Source organism: Pan paniscus, chromosome 10 (assembly GCF_029289425.2).
Source record: "Pan paniscus chromosome 10, NHGRI_mPanPan1-v2.0_pri, whole genome shotgun sequence".
Classification (NCBI taxonomy): domain Eukaryota; kingdom Metazoa; phylum Chordata; class Mammalia; order Primates; family Hominidae; genus Pan; species Pan paniscus.
In genome coordinates this window covers 8913145-8926595 of record NC_073259.2, presented here as the reverse complement: position 1 = coordinate 8926595, position 13451 = coordinate 8913145, and the positions used below count along the sequence as shown (strand labels likewise).

At 47.6% G+C, this 13451-nt stretch overlaps 2 long non-coding RNA genes across 8 annotated transcripts in view; one reads left to right on the top strand and one right to left on the bottom strand.

The window, feature by feature from the left end:
• Nucleotides 1-1609: 1609 nt before the first annotated feature.
• Nucleotides 1610-5873, bottom strand: LOC130540645 (uncharacterized). Its single transcript, XR_008954634.1, has 3 exons — nt 5490-5873; nt 5189-5349; nt 1610-2016 (listed from the first exon to the last, which is right to left on the bottom strand). It is a non-coding gene; the product is annotated as an uncharacterized LOC130540645 (long non-coding RNA).
• A 1555-nt stretch (nt 5874-7428) lies between these two features.
• Nucleotides 7429-13451, top strand: part of LOC103782705 (uncharacterized) — a 72117-nt gene continuing 66094 nt past the window's right edge. For all 7 annotated transcript variants that reach the window (XR_008620333.2, XR_008620332.2, XR_008620334.2 and 4 more), the window contains exon 1: nt 7429-7556. This is a non-coding gene — a long non-coding RNA (uncharacterized LOC103782705). The remainder of the gene's footprint in view (nt 7557-13451) is intronic.

Sequence of the window (13451 nt, the reverse complement as noted above, 5' to 3'; positions counted from 1 at the left end):
CATAAAATCTCTGATAAGTCAAAATGTTTCTTTTATGTAATTATTGGTCCGTATTTTTATTTGTATTAATTTAAATCTTCTTCAGTGCTGTCCAATAAAAATATAATGAGAACCACATGTTATTTAAAATTTTCTGGCATCCACCTTAAGTAAAAAGAAACTGGTAAGATTAATTTTAGTAGATTTAACTCATCTAAAATATGATATTTTCAATATGTAATCAATATTTTAAAATATTAATGAGCTATTTGACTTTATTTTTTCATACCAAGTCTTGGAAATCCAGTGTAAGTTTAACACTTAGAGCACATTTCAATTTGGACTAGCCATCTCTGAATGGTCAATAACCTAGTGGCCATTGGCTGTACTACGTGGCTAGTGGCTACTACATTCAACAGTGCACATGTAAATCCTTGGTTATTTTTTGTCTACTTGTGCTATCATTTTTCTTTATACATTTTGAAGCTGTACACAAAGGTTCATGAATGGACAAGAACAAAACAAAAAATTTCTTCTTTGACTATCAATTCTTTTTGGCTTTGAATGCATTTTATTTCCTATTAATATTGGCACAGCTTTTTCTTGGTGCTAACATTTCCTGGGTTAATGTGTATATATTTTTCATTAATTTATTTTGCAACTTTCCATCACTTTCTTTTTGTACATGTCCCTTTTGAAGAACATATAACTGCATTTTGTTTTGTTACCTAGAGACTTGCTATCTTTTAATGGAAATATTAACCAAATCGTATTAATTCTAAATATTGGTATATTTGGACTTACTTTTTCATATCCTTGTACTTTTTATTTGCTGTGCTCTCTTGTTGTTTCTTTTCTTTTTTTCCACTCCTTACTTTTGCTGGATTAATCAAGACTTTCGACGTTCTGGTTCCTTTTCTTTTCTTTTGGCAGTCTAACGTCAATATATCCTATTTGTATTCTTTTAATAGTTACGTTTTTTCAGCAGAAGAAAGCAAATAATTTCCAATGATATGTGACTGTTGGTTGATAACTATTTTAGTTTGTCCTTTTTTGTTACTGTTACCTTTAATTTTAACTAACTTTAAGTTACACATATATTTTCTACTTGTGAAAAAACTTAAACATTACAAATTTGGTCAAATTCCTCTTTGAATACATCCCCAATACAAGTCCCTTCTCAAGAGATAATGGCTATATTTAAGTTTAAAATATATTTTCTGACTCTCCTCTCTCTCTTTCTCCCTCTGTCTATATATATATATACACACACGCACACACGTATGTAGCATGTATGTGTGAATGTATGTACATATGCACATATACATATGTATGTGTGTGTTTGCGTCCATCCACCAAAAGAAATATTTTCTGTGGCTCCATTTCTGAATGTATCCTGAAGAAATAGTTGAATAAGTAGGCAAGTATATATATGAAAGAATGTTTCATAACCACATTGTAAAATATTTTAAAAATTAAAACCATCCTAAATATTCATTAATAGGGGACTGATTAAACAAATCGTGGTATATCAAAATATTGCATCAAACATGATGTAATATATTCTTATATCCATTGACATAAAAAGACGACTAGAATATATTCTCAAACTTTAAAAATTCAGGTTACAAACACACACTGACACACATACACATCATCAAAAGGATATTCACCAACATATAGCAAGACAGTGATTCCTTCCAACAGATAAGATTCCAAATGAGCTTTTACTTTCTTCTTTAATATTTTATACTGATCAAACTTTCTAAAATGAGCATATATACATGTTACACTTTTGAAAATATTTGTAAAAACATTACAAAGGTAAAAACCTTATTCCCTTCTTTCCAAAAAATCTTAAATAAAATCGATGCTCCAGGAAAACTTGTGATGTTTATCCAAAGGCTTCTCTTTCTCCCCAGCAGGTGACCTTGGATCCAGAAGACCTGTCTGCTAGTTACAGAAGCAGGTTTTTGAAAACTTCCTGGAGATGAGAGAGGATTAGCAGTATGTGCTGCACGTAGCAGAAATCTCCAGCTGTAAATATTTAAGTGTCATTTCGGGTGTTATTTATATATTTGCTCAGCTGTCTGTACTTATGTTATCTGTATCCTAGATGTGTTTTTCTATGTTTTGCCTTAGCTAATGCTCTCCTGGGAAAGAAACAGGCTGTGAAGTCCTTCACATAGAATGCCAAGAGAGCATGACAAGCAGTTGGACATTTGAGCAATGCTTTTGACACACCTGATGAAGATCAATAATTATTTCAAGCACCAATTAGTGCAACTGATGTTCTTAGTGTTATTGAAAGCATGCCTGAGAACAGCTGGAAACCTCCTATTTCTGGTGTAATATCTTTCTCATGGGAATTACACCTGAGATTGTGAGGTTCAATTCTACAGTCATGTCTTTACCCCAGGTATTGTTGCAAAAATGAGCAGGCTCAGTCATCAAGTTCCTAGTCAAATGCAGATTGAACTGAAGCTAATTCTAGCTCATCAATATTTAACCTCTGGTCATTCCTCAGTCCTGCTAGAAGAGAGAAAGGTGCTGACGAGAGGCTTTTTAGCTCTATTTTTCACATGGATGAAGAAACCAAGGCCAGTTTCCATTCTCTAAGACTGTAAAAAGAATCCTAGGAGGAGTTTCTCCCCATTTTTTATTGTATTTTATTGTATTTTACTTTATTTTATTTTATGTATATATTTGGTTTTGGTAAAGACGAGGTCTCCCTGTGTTTCCCCGCCTGGTGTCGAACTCCTGGGCTCAAGCGACTCTCCTGGGCACACGGCTCATGTGTAATCCCAGCACTTTGGTAAGCCGAGGCAGGAAGTTCTCCCCATTTTAAAGATGGGGAAGCGGGCCAAGTCAGACAAGCTGTCTCTGATCTGTATGCTGAGGGCATTGTTTCCTGTCTCCAAGAACGGAGCTGTTTTTCCCAGGAATGGCTCTGTCAAGAGTCTATACACAGAGTACTTTTATTAAGGCCACATCAGGACAGCAGCTTAACCAAGCAGGGATGTCAGGGAGGCAGAAGTAGAGGTTGTCAAGGGAAATTTTGTTATCTTGCAACTCTTCTAGGCAGTGGCCAGAAATTGTTTTGAAAGACAGGCTTATGCCCAGGGGACGGAGAAATCCAAGTGTTACAGCTCCTGACCTTGAGGGTTTATGTACAACCTGAACACTAAGCTAATGTGCCATGTATCCTGGGGATGCCAACAATAACAGGTCAGGCTCCTCCATGCCATGCACGTGTGTGTGTGTGTGTGTGTGTGTGTGTGTGGTAACCATCCTCAAAACAAAGCCACAATTACCATGGTATTTTCTGTGACTCCACTTCTAGGAATGGTTATAGATACTGCTGCTGCATGGTAAGGCTATCAGGCCCTGTGCTGGCATGCAGGAGGTCTCACAAGATCTATCCTGAACCTCCAAGTAGCAAGAGATGTAGGCCATTTCAGATAAAAGCAAGGATGCCTAAGTATTATTATTTTTACATTTCTAAAGGAGTATCTAGAACGTCCCTCACTCCTGCATCCCATGACAGATCTCTCCCATCAGATATAAAGGCAGGCAAATGGTACCAGACTGTGGACTGAATGCAGAAGCTGCTGGCACCCAGCTAGGGACAGCGGATGAGCTACAGGCCTGGCTGAGAGGCACCCGTCTCCAAATCTGGGATTTCCCTGGTCCCTCCTATTTTTCCAAATAAGGAACTACTCTCCCAGTTTGCAGATGCAGAAAATGAGGCCTAGATATAGCAGCTGCGTCCACCTGTTTGTGACGCAGCCAGTGCCCAGAGCTCAAGGGAAACTACTAAGATGAGAGTTTGTGCAAGAAAGAGTTGCCCCGTGCATTATCACAGCGCACTCTCGGTTCGCTCTTTGGGGCACCCAACCTGACAAATAAACCTCGTTCCTCTTATGAACATAGAACAAAAATCAAAACGGGATACTTCCAACTCATATCTCATCTCCTTCATACCATTTCTAGTCCAAGCCAAAGCCCCATTTCCCTATTCATAGATGGACTCTCAGACTTCTCCCTCGTCTTCTTCAAGTGAGTTTTGTGAAATGAGGTGGAACAGATGAGGATCTTTTTAGTGGTACAGCACTGGGGGTAGGCAAGCCCATTCCTTCACAGAAAATCAGGACAAAATAAAAGCCAAAATCCGGCCGGGCGCGGTGGCTCACGCCTGTAATCCCAGCACTTTGGGAGGCCGAGGCGGGCGGATCACGAGGTCAGGAGATCGAGACCATCCTGGCTAACACGGTGAAACCCCGTCTCTACTAAAAATACAAAAAATTAGCCGGGCGTGGTAGCGGGCGCCTGTAGTCCCAGCTACTCGGGAGGCTGAGGCAGGAGAATGGCGTGAACCCGGGAGGCGGAGCTTGCAGTGAGCCGAGATCGCGCCACTGCACTCCAGCCTGGGCGACAGAGCGAGACTCCGTCTCAAAAAAAAATAAAAATAAAAAAAAAATAAAAGCCAAAATCCAAAAGTCTCAGAATTCCAATTCTAGACCTGTGTGGTCCGATCTAGTAGCCACTAGCCACATGTGGGGCCACTGAACACTGGAGAGGTGCTCCATGCAACTGAAGAGCTGGGTTTTTTATTTCATTTTAATTAACTTAAAGACTGATCATTTTATTCTGTTATTAGAAAGCATAGGTATATATGGGGCAATTTAGGTTTGTAAATGAACTTCTTCAACCATCAATGTTATGAAATCTAAGTACAGATCGGGTATTTCCAAAGAAAATTTAGTGTCTGAACTTAGATGTGCAATACAGGTAAAATACACACCAGAGTTGGAAGACTTAGAAGGAAAAAAATGTATGGCTCATTATTAATTTTTTATATTGACACGTCAATTTTAATGATATATTTTATTTAACACATATCTAAAATATATTGTGTTAAATAAAATACATCATTGAAATTACTTTCACCTGTTTGTCTTTTTTTTACATGTGTAAACATGATTCCTGGGAAATTGTTAATTGCATATTCTATTTTTGTTGGTTCACTACCCCAGACGTCTAACGTTCCCAGGGATGGTGCCGCAGAGGGAATATCCTGGTCCAGAGCTCCATTCATCCCTCGCCCTCTCATGTTGCTAAAAGGTCCCTCTCGACCATTTTCCAACTTTCTCTTTCTTCAGTACTGTTTTAATATTACTAACTTCAGGGAATATCAGCTTCCCTCCACCTTTATCTCACCGACGGCATTGCTCTCCTCTGCCTCCTGGCTTTTGAAGATCCATCTTCTGCTACGAAAAACCCTCGTCTTCACTCCCCATTCTCAATGTTTTCCTTTAACACCACCTTCTCCGGCTTTTTCTGACAATTCCTATCTCTTGAAACAGCTTCCTTGGAGGTGGAGGGGAGAGGCATCAAATCACACGCCTACGCCTTCCTGCCTGTCTCCCACCATCACCCCTTCTTGCTCCTGCTGAGTGGTTCCCACCTCTGTTCTTCCCTCCATCCCACCTTTTCTCTGTTTCACTCACCCTTTCTCGGTGCCGCTGGATCTCAGGTTGGATTTCTAGGATACAGACTCTGCATGGAGATGGAGATCAGCCTGCAAGGGGTCTACTGGGGGCCTGACCAGCTCATGCTCCCCAGACCCGGCAGGCCTCCCTGTGGCGTTCACTCTGGCAGCAGGCCCGAACGGCTAGGTTGTCTCAAGCCACCTGTGCCCAGGTTGCTGAGCTGTTCCAGGCATTCCAGGAGGTCTACGGGGAGGCGGGGGGGCTTACCGCCATAGACCTCACTCACCTTGAGAGAGTGAGGAAAACAGGATTAGGCAGAGACTGAACTTGAACTGCGTTGCTTTCCACAGAGGCCTCATCAGATCCCTCTGGAAGCTGTGGCTCTGGGGAGGCCCTTCGGAGTCCCCCTGAAGGAAAGCAAAGAAATGAACCTTTGTGTCCCTGGATCAACCAACTGGATCCAGGATCCTGATGCCCCCCAAGGAGTGGCAATCTTGTCTACACAACCCACCACTCAAATAATTCTCTTGAAAGCCCCCAGAGATCTCCTGATTTCCAAATCTAAACCTGTTTTCTTGGGCACTTCCTTCCTGATGTCCCTGTAGCCCAGGCCCCCACTGAACATCCCTCTTCTCCTGAGTTCTCTCACTCCACACAGTCCCGACCCTCCCACATGGTTTCTCTCATGGGCTCCTTCCCCTCCTTAGACAGCTTCTGTCTTCAGCCCTGTTCTCTCTATCTTTTCTACCCTCTCGCTCCATTTCTTCTCTTGTCAGCCCAACTTCTTTCCAGATGATTCCAAAAATCGCATCTCTTGCCTCAGCCTCTCTCCTAAGAACCACAGGTCATTCCCACTGCATTTGCTGGATGTGTGCCCCTGGACGAAGGTGGCCTGCTTCTCAAACCCGGCTTGCCCCACACGAAACTCAACCTCACATCACTCCAGGTCTCCTCCAGACTTCAGGTTTTTACCCCCTCACCCCCAGCACACTCCTCCTCCTGCACCGCGCACAGCAAGCTCTGGGGACTCCTTCGCGGCAGCTTCTGCATTCAGGTCTTCATCTCAGGGGACTGTGGCTGTCATCTCCTTCCCGCATGGCCCTGTGCGAAGCCTTTCCCAGCGGCCAGCTGCGGCATTGAGAGCACTGGTGCTCTGGGGCACAGTGGCGTGCTTCGCGTTCCCTGCCCCCCAGTAGCGGCCTCCCTGACCTAGCAAGCTGGTATATGGATAACCCGGCTCGCTGCAGTCAAGTTTCAAAAGAACATGGTTGGATAAGCACAAGGCCACCGTTGCTCTGGGAAATAACCCATAATGCACGCCCCACTGCTAGGACAGACCCACTTAGGGACAGCTTTGCACCTCCGCTGGGTGCAGGCAGGGACAGCTGGGCCCTACCGTCTACTCTTTTTGCTCCAGATTAGGAAGAATCTTGATTCTCCCTGGGCCCAGGGAATGCAAGGCCGATGGTCCCCAGGACCCTGAGAGGGACAGGGCAGTGATGGGAGTCTCGGGGCGGAGGATGAGGGGAGGGGAGGAAGGGGGCGTGGGGAAGCTCTATGTCATCAAACCTTGTCCCCAAAGTCCCTGGGAACCCCCAGGAGCCAACCTCTCCCAGGGGCCGACCTAGGCAGGAGACAGAGGGATCTGAGAGGGCGGGTAGGGCGGGGGCTGGGGGCTGCGGAGGGCGGGAAGGTTTGAAAGCCGCTCCGCCGCCGCTCATCAAGTCCACCCCTTCCCGCGCTCCCCGCAGGTTTCCCCCAGACAATCGCACAGTACCCCTAACTCCACTTAATTCGCTCCGCGTGCTCTGAATCACAGAAAGGCAAACTTGCTGACAAAGAGGCGGCCCGCCCGCGTGCGGGGTTCCCGGGCGCGTCCCGCTGGCCAGGGGAGGACAGCGGGCACTGGGCGCCGCAGCGGGGCGCGGGGCGGGCTGGAGGCGCGCGGACACTCCCCCGGCCGGCAAGGAAGGGGCGGGCCGAGGCGCGGGCCAGGTGCCGCTGGGTGGCCCTGCGAGCCGCCGCTCTCCGCCTCTCTAGGCTCAGCTTCCATCACCGCGTAGCGGAGCCCCGTGTCCGGGCCAGGTAAGCGCGGGCGGCTGCGGCGGGAGAAGCGCGCCCGCGTGGGGTGGGGCGCCGGGGGCGGGGGAGGGAGGCTGGGGGGTCCCGGCAAGGCGCCGCCACCTCCGCCGCCCGCAGTCCCTGATGGACCGTGGCGGGGCCGGCGGGCAGGGGGACGCTGGCTGCGGATAGGAGCGGGGCAGGCATCCCGGGGGAGTCGCGGCGGGTGGGAGCACGCGTTGGTGTGTGCAGGGGCCCGCAGCAGGGTGTCCTTAACCACACGCCTGAGTTCGCCTTCTGCACTTGTGCCTCGGGAAGAGCTCTGGGCCTCTGAGGGCCGTGGGCCCTCCCGGGACATGGCTGTCCCTCTTCAAAATGTCACTCTCTTTGCCCACCCTGAATTCCAGTAGCTGCCTCTTGTGCACAAGCTTAGCCGACAGGCTCAAAGTCGGCTTAGCTAGATGTGGACAGGCCGTGGCGGCTTAGCTAGATGTGGACAGGCCGTGGCTGCCTACCCCGTGCAACACAGGGTTTGCTAAATGCAGGCACCTGCTGTGTGTGGTGCACGTTGTTCCCAGTGGGTCAGGCTGCCTGTGCAGGGGAGTCCTGTGTTCCCTGGGCACGTCTGTGCATTTGTGGCAACATGATTATGCAGGCCCTGTCACCTGTTTGTGGGCCCATCCCTGCACATGCGGCTGGCCGGCTCCTATGAAAGGAGGAGGGTGTGGAGGTGTTGGGGTGTATAGCTTTCCTAGGCGATATGTGCAGTGTTAACGTGTGCATTGGCTGGAAAGTGTGAAAGGGAGGCGGCTCAATTGGGTTCGGCCGAACAGCATCTTAACATGGGTCTCAGCTGCTGTGTGTGCAGGAATAGTGTCCCAGGGGTCTGCAGTGTGTGGCAAGTATTCTGAGGTGGGGTTGTGAGAAGAGGCAGCTTCTGAAAAAAGTCCTAAGTGCACTCTGGGGCATCGGGTGTATGCAGGCGGAGGGTGGGGTGGCAGGAGGATGAGGGTGGTATTAGGCCAGGGTGTGTTCAATTTGGGGGCAGCTGGCTTGTAGTGGAAAGCAGCAGCTGGAGTCTGGAGACCTAGATTTGAATTGGAACTTAATGGTTGTCACTGTGTCATTCGCTTTGTTGCCTGGAAAGGTCGTCTGGGGCTCAGTTACTCTGTGTGCAAAACGGGACTAATAATCACTGGCTTATCTCCCAAGGAGGCTGGAAGCTCCCATTAGTTAATGCCTGAAAGTGCTTTGGCAGCAGTAAGGTTCCCAGGGCCAGGGGCACTGCTGGGCCACAGGTGCAGAATTGGTGGTCTGGGGAGTGCTTGGGTGGCCTGGAGCTGTTTGGTTTGTGGATAGTAGGCGAGCCATTTGCAGGCTGCTTCCTGTCATATTCAGCACAGCAGGAGTGTCTGACTCTTGCGTGTAAAATATGTATAGACCTGTGTAGTTTCTCATAGTTCTTGTATGAACACCTTCTATAGCACAGGAGGAAAACTGGCTTTGATGTCTTTAAATCGCCCGGAGCACTTTGCCTTTCCAGAGAGCCATCCTCCAGATGAACCAGTGGGCTTATGCCCACCATCTTGCTTTTACCTTTATGCCAAATGAAGCAGTAAGGAACACCCTCCTGTTTGCAGCTGGAGAGACAGGAGATGAAGAAGCTTTCCCAGCCAAGATCACAGATCTAGGGTGTCAACTGCAGGGCTCTGTCTTTTGCGGTATAGAGCCTTCAGATCCAGGGCCAGCCCTGGCCCCAGCTGAGGAGGGGAGGGGAGGGGAGGGAAGAGTCACGCCAGACAGTACCAAACAGCAGGACGTGGTTTGGTGGTTTATCTGCCCTTGGATGTCACCTGTCACTGAGAATTTTTTTTTTTTTTTTTTTTTTGAGATGGAGTGGGATTACAGGCGCCCGCCACCACACCTGGCTACTTTTTGTATTTTTAGTAGAGAAAGAGTTTCACCATGTTGGCCAGGCTGGTCTCTAACTCTTGACCTCGGGCGATCCACCTCCCTCAGCCTTCCAAAGTGCTGGGATTAGAGGTGTGAACCATTGCACAGGGCCCACTGAGACATCTTTGTATGTGGTAGCTGTTTAGTAATGTCTGTGAAAGCGAAGAGCCCTGGGTGGAGGATGCTGGAAACCCAAGTCAGGTCCCAGCTGTGCCCCTGCCCGCCATGTCCTGGGGAAGGTTGCTTTGCCTCACTGGGTCTGCTTCCTCATTGGTCCAAAACAGGGCATCTTTCCAGATTGTCATTCTGATCTCAGCTTGTGTTTCACTTCCTCAGAGAGGCCTGTCCTTATCCCCATCTAAAGTGGCCACCTCCTTGTCACGTTCACATCACTTCCGTGATCTGTTTCCTCTGTGGCACGGGCCACCCTTTCTGAACTTCCCTTTGCCACGTCCTACTACAGTGTGAGCTTAATGAAAGCAGAGACTGCGTTTGTCCTGTCACCTGCTGGCTCACCAGCACCTAGACACAGTAGGTGCTCAAGAAATATGGTTGTGTGAATGAGTGAACAAAGAGGTTAACAAGGGGCTGGGGGTGATGCATGCCTGTTTTTCAAACTGTGCTCCTAGGAGCTTTGGACAGGGAGAGCAAGCCCCATGGCCCTGGATCCCTTACACCAGCAGCTTGGGGTTCATCTAAGTTACATGCTGGCTTCCAGGTAGGATTTCCTTTGAAGAAAGTTTTCTCCCACTAAAATAAAACTAGAAAGCCATTGCACCAGAAGACTTCAAGGGGTCTTTTCATCTTTTCAGCTCCAAGTTGAAACAGTTGTACGGCACCTGGAAGTAATGCACACTTGGCCTTCTGTGAGGGTCACAGGCAGGATTCACGCACACAGAGTGGTTGTTCCGTGGCTCATTTCGGTTTGGCCATGGCATTGATCCACAGCAATTTTTATGCAACTGATTTAATTTCCTGAATTTTTGGTTGGAGTTAATATGAAAACGATTTTGCATACAATACAGTAGCAAGGGCTATGTGGGAACTCTGATCCATGGCAGAGACAGGCCCTGGACAGGGAAAAAACACAACACATCTGCAAGGTGGAGAAACCACACATGGATATTTGATAGCTCCTTATTTAAGGTGACTGTGTTTGTCGTCGTCCTCTGTTGGGTGTGTTCCCAGGCAGCCTGCCCAGATGTGCCTCATCCCCAGGAGATGCCCACTCAGCATTGTCTTGCTTGAGTAGTTGGCAGTGCAGGGGAGCTCTGCTCTCTGGGTGAGTGCTGAGCCTGCAGGACAGCCACGTGGTGCACCAGCCTTGGCCTGTATTTACAGCAGCCATGCATCCTAGGGTTTCCAAGCTCGTCTCCATGTAAAACATTGTCTCGTGCTGTTTTCTTCTATAAATACACTTGGAAATGGTAGGGCAACTGCTGTGTCCAACACTGTGCCCAGGTTTGGGGCACAGAACCTAGATTACCTCTCCCTTTTCTTTTCTTTTCTTTTTTTTTTTTTTTTTGACAGAGTCTCACTCTGTTGCCCAGGCTGGAGTGCAGTGGTGTGACCTCGGCTCACTGCAAGCTCCGCCTCCCGGGTTCATGCCATTCTCCTGCCTCAGCCTCCCGAGTAGCTGGGACTACAGGTGCCTGCCACCACACCCGGCTAATTTATTTGTATTTTTTTAGTAGAGACAGGGTTTCACCATGTTAGCCAGGATGGTCTCGATCTCCTGACCTTGTGAGCCACCCGTCTAGGCCTCCCAAAGTGCTGGGATTACAGGCGTGAGCCACTGCACCTGGCCATTACCTCTCCCTTTCCTAAGCCCCGTGCGAGGAGCATTACTGGCCATGCCCGCAACAGACAAGGGGGCATCATTGTTTTGTTTGGTTGGTTTAGGAAGGCTGTTAAGGGAGATTGTGGAGACAAATGGAGAGAAGATGGGAGTAAAGAACTGGGCCTTCTGTTCACTCCTTTTGACACTCCTTTGCTTCTTGTACATGTCCCCACTCTGGCTGACTTTGGTGTGTTTCTGGGCTCACACACCACAGCACAGATAGAGTTGCAGAGGGGGCAACAAATATACACTGTGCACAAATATTCACCAAGTGTCTGCTATAAGCTTGAACCTCCAGGCCCTAAGAAATGCATCAGGACCCAGCCCCTGAATGCTGAGTGCTGGTTATTGAAGAGATTAAACTTACACCCAGGAACAGATGAGAAAACAGCCCAGTGCAGACTGATTGGCACCCACCAAGCCACACCTGGAGCTCCCAAAAAGGAAAGGTGGGCAGAGCCTGCAGGCGAAGGCAGCAGGCAGCAAGGGTGGCAGGAGAGCTCAGCTGTGGGGGTAGATGGTCCAGGCGTGGATCCTGGCTATGCCCCTTCCTCTCCGTGAGAACTTCCCTGTGTTATGTGACCTCACTAAGCTTCAGTTTCCTCATCTGTAAATGGAGAAAATGACCTGTAATTCCTAATCAGGTGCATGGATGCCTGCCTGAGCTGAACTCAGTAGAGGGTATGGAGCACCCAAGTGTCTGATGACCACAGTGAAGTGGTTTGGAAAAGGGCCCATGGTGAGGAGGGGGCTCTCAGATGGTGACCGCTATGGGATTGTCTGATGCTGGTCTCCTCTGTCAGTAGTCCAGAGGTCTGTGACCTCCTGCTGGTTAGGCCCCAGGCCAACCAGGCACCCCCTTTCTTCCCTTTCCAACTGTTACTTCCATGCTACTCCACACACACAACTATGGGAAGGAAAGTGTCTGCACCCCAACAGCCTCCTCTCCCTTCCTCACCGCTCATGTGCAAGCGCATGGCCCTGCTTAGAGCTGAAGTGTCCTTGTTGTGAAACGCCGAAAATTGAGGATGTTACAGAGGCTCAGGAAATGTTCGGGAGAATTGCTTTGATGGTTCCCCAGTCTGTTCTGAAGCATTGAGTAGGGGCCCCCCACTGATGGTGGCGTGGGATAACCCCCCAGTGGCTCTCAGCCTCGTTCCAATTTACTATTGCTAAACAGGGACTTCATCGTTTGAAAGACTTTTGTCAGCCAGACTTCCATATAAATGAGAATTTGACTCTGTATCTTAAAAATATTAATGAAAGGCCATATCACTAATAGTTTGGTTTTACTATCCAGTGTCTAGCTTTCTGCTTTATATCATTTACATTTTTTTAAAAAAAATCAGTTTAGGTCATTTACTAACAGAATTCCAGTGTGTTTAAAAGGCTCAGAAAGGGGCCGGGTGCAGTGGCTCATGCCCGTAACCCTAACACTTTGTGAGGCTGAAGCAGGAAGATCGCTTGAGCCCAGGAATTCAAGACTAGCCTGGGCAACAGAGCAAGGCGCCGTCTCCACAATAATAAACATAATTCTATTCTCAGGTAGTGTTGAGGACTATTATTCTAAAACCAGGGTACAGGACAAAGGTCAAAACCCTACTACTTATCTATGAAAGGCAGCTATGAAAGAGAAATCTCTTTATAGTATTTCAAGAATATTTATGGAAACTTAAACTTCTACTTGCCAAAAAGGCTGTACAGTCTAGCTACCATACCGGCTATGTGGTTAAATAAGATAATGTAATTTTTTTTTCTAACTGACCTCAAACAAACAGGACAACACAGCTCACCTCTATCCTTTGTACTTTTTTCTTCTGAACCTTTTTTTTTTTTCTTAAAATTTTTTTGAGTCTCACTTTGTCACCCAGGCTGGAGCACAGTGTCTTGATCATGGCTCACTGTAGCCTCAACTTCCCAGGCTTAAGCCATCCTCCCACCTCAGCCTCCAGAGTGGCTGGGACTACAGGCATGTGCCACTACGCCCAACTAATTTAAAGAATTCCTTGAAATGCCTAACAATAAGTTAAGAGGGATGAAAGGAAAAGGGAACTATCCATGACCCTATTTTTTTTTCCTTCTATGTCATCATTTTGGTGTTAGTGGTTGGTTAAAGCAGGAAGCAA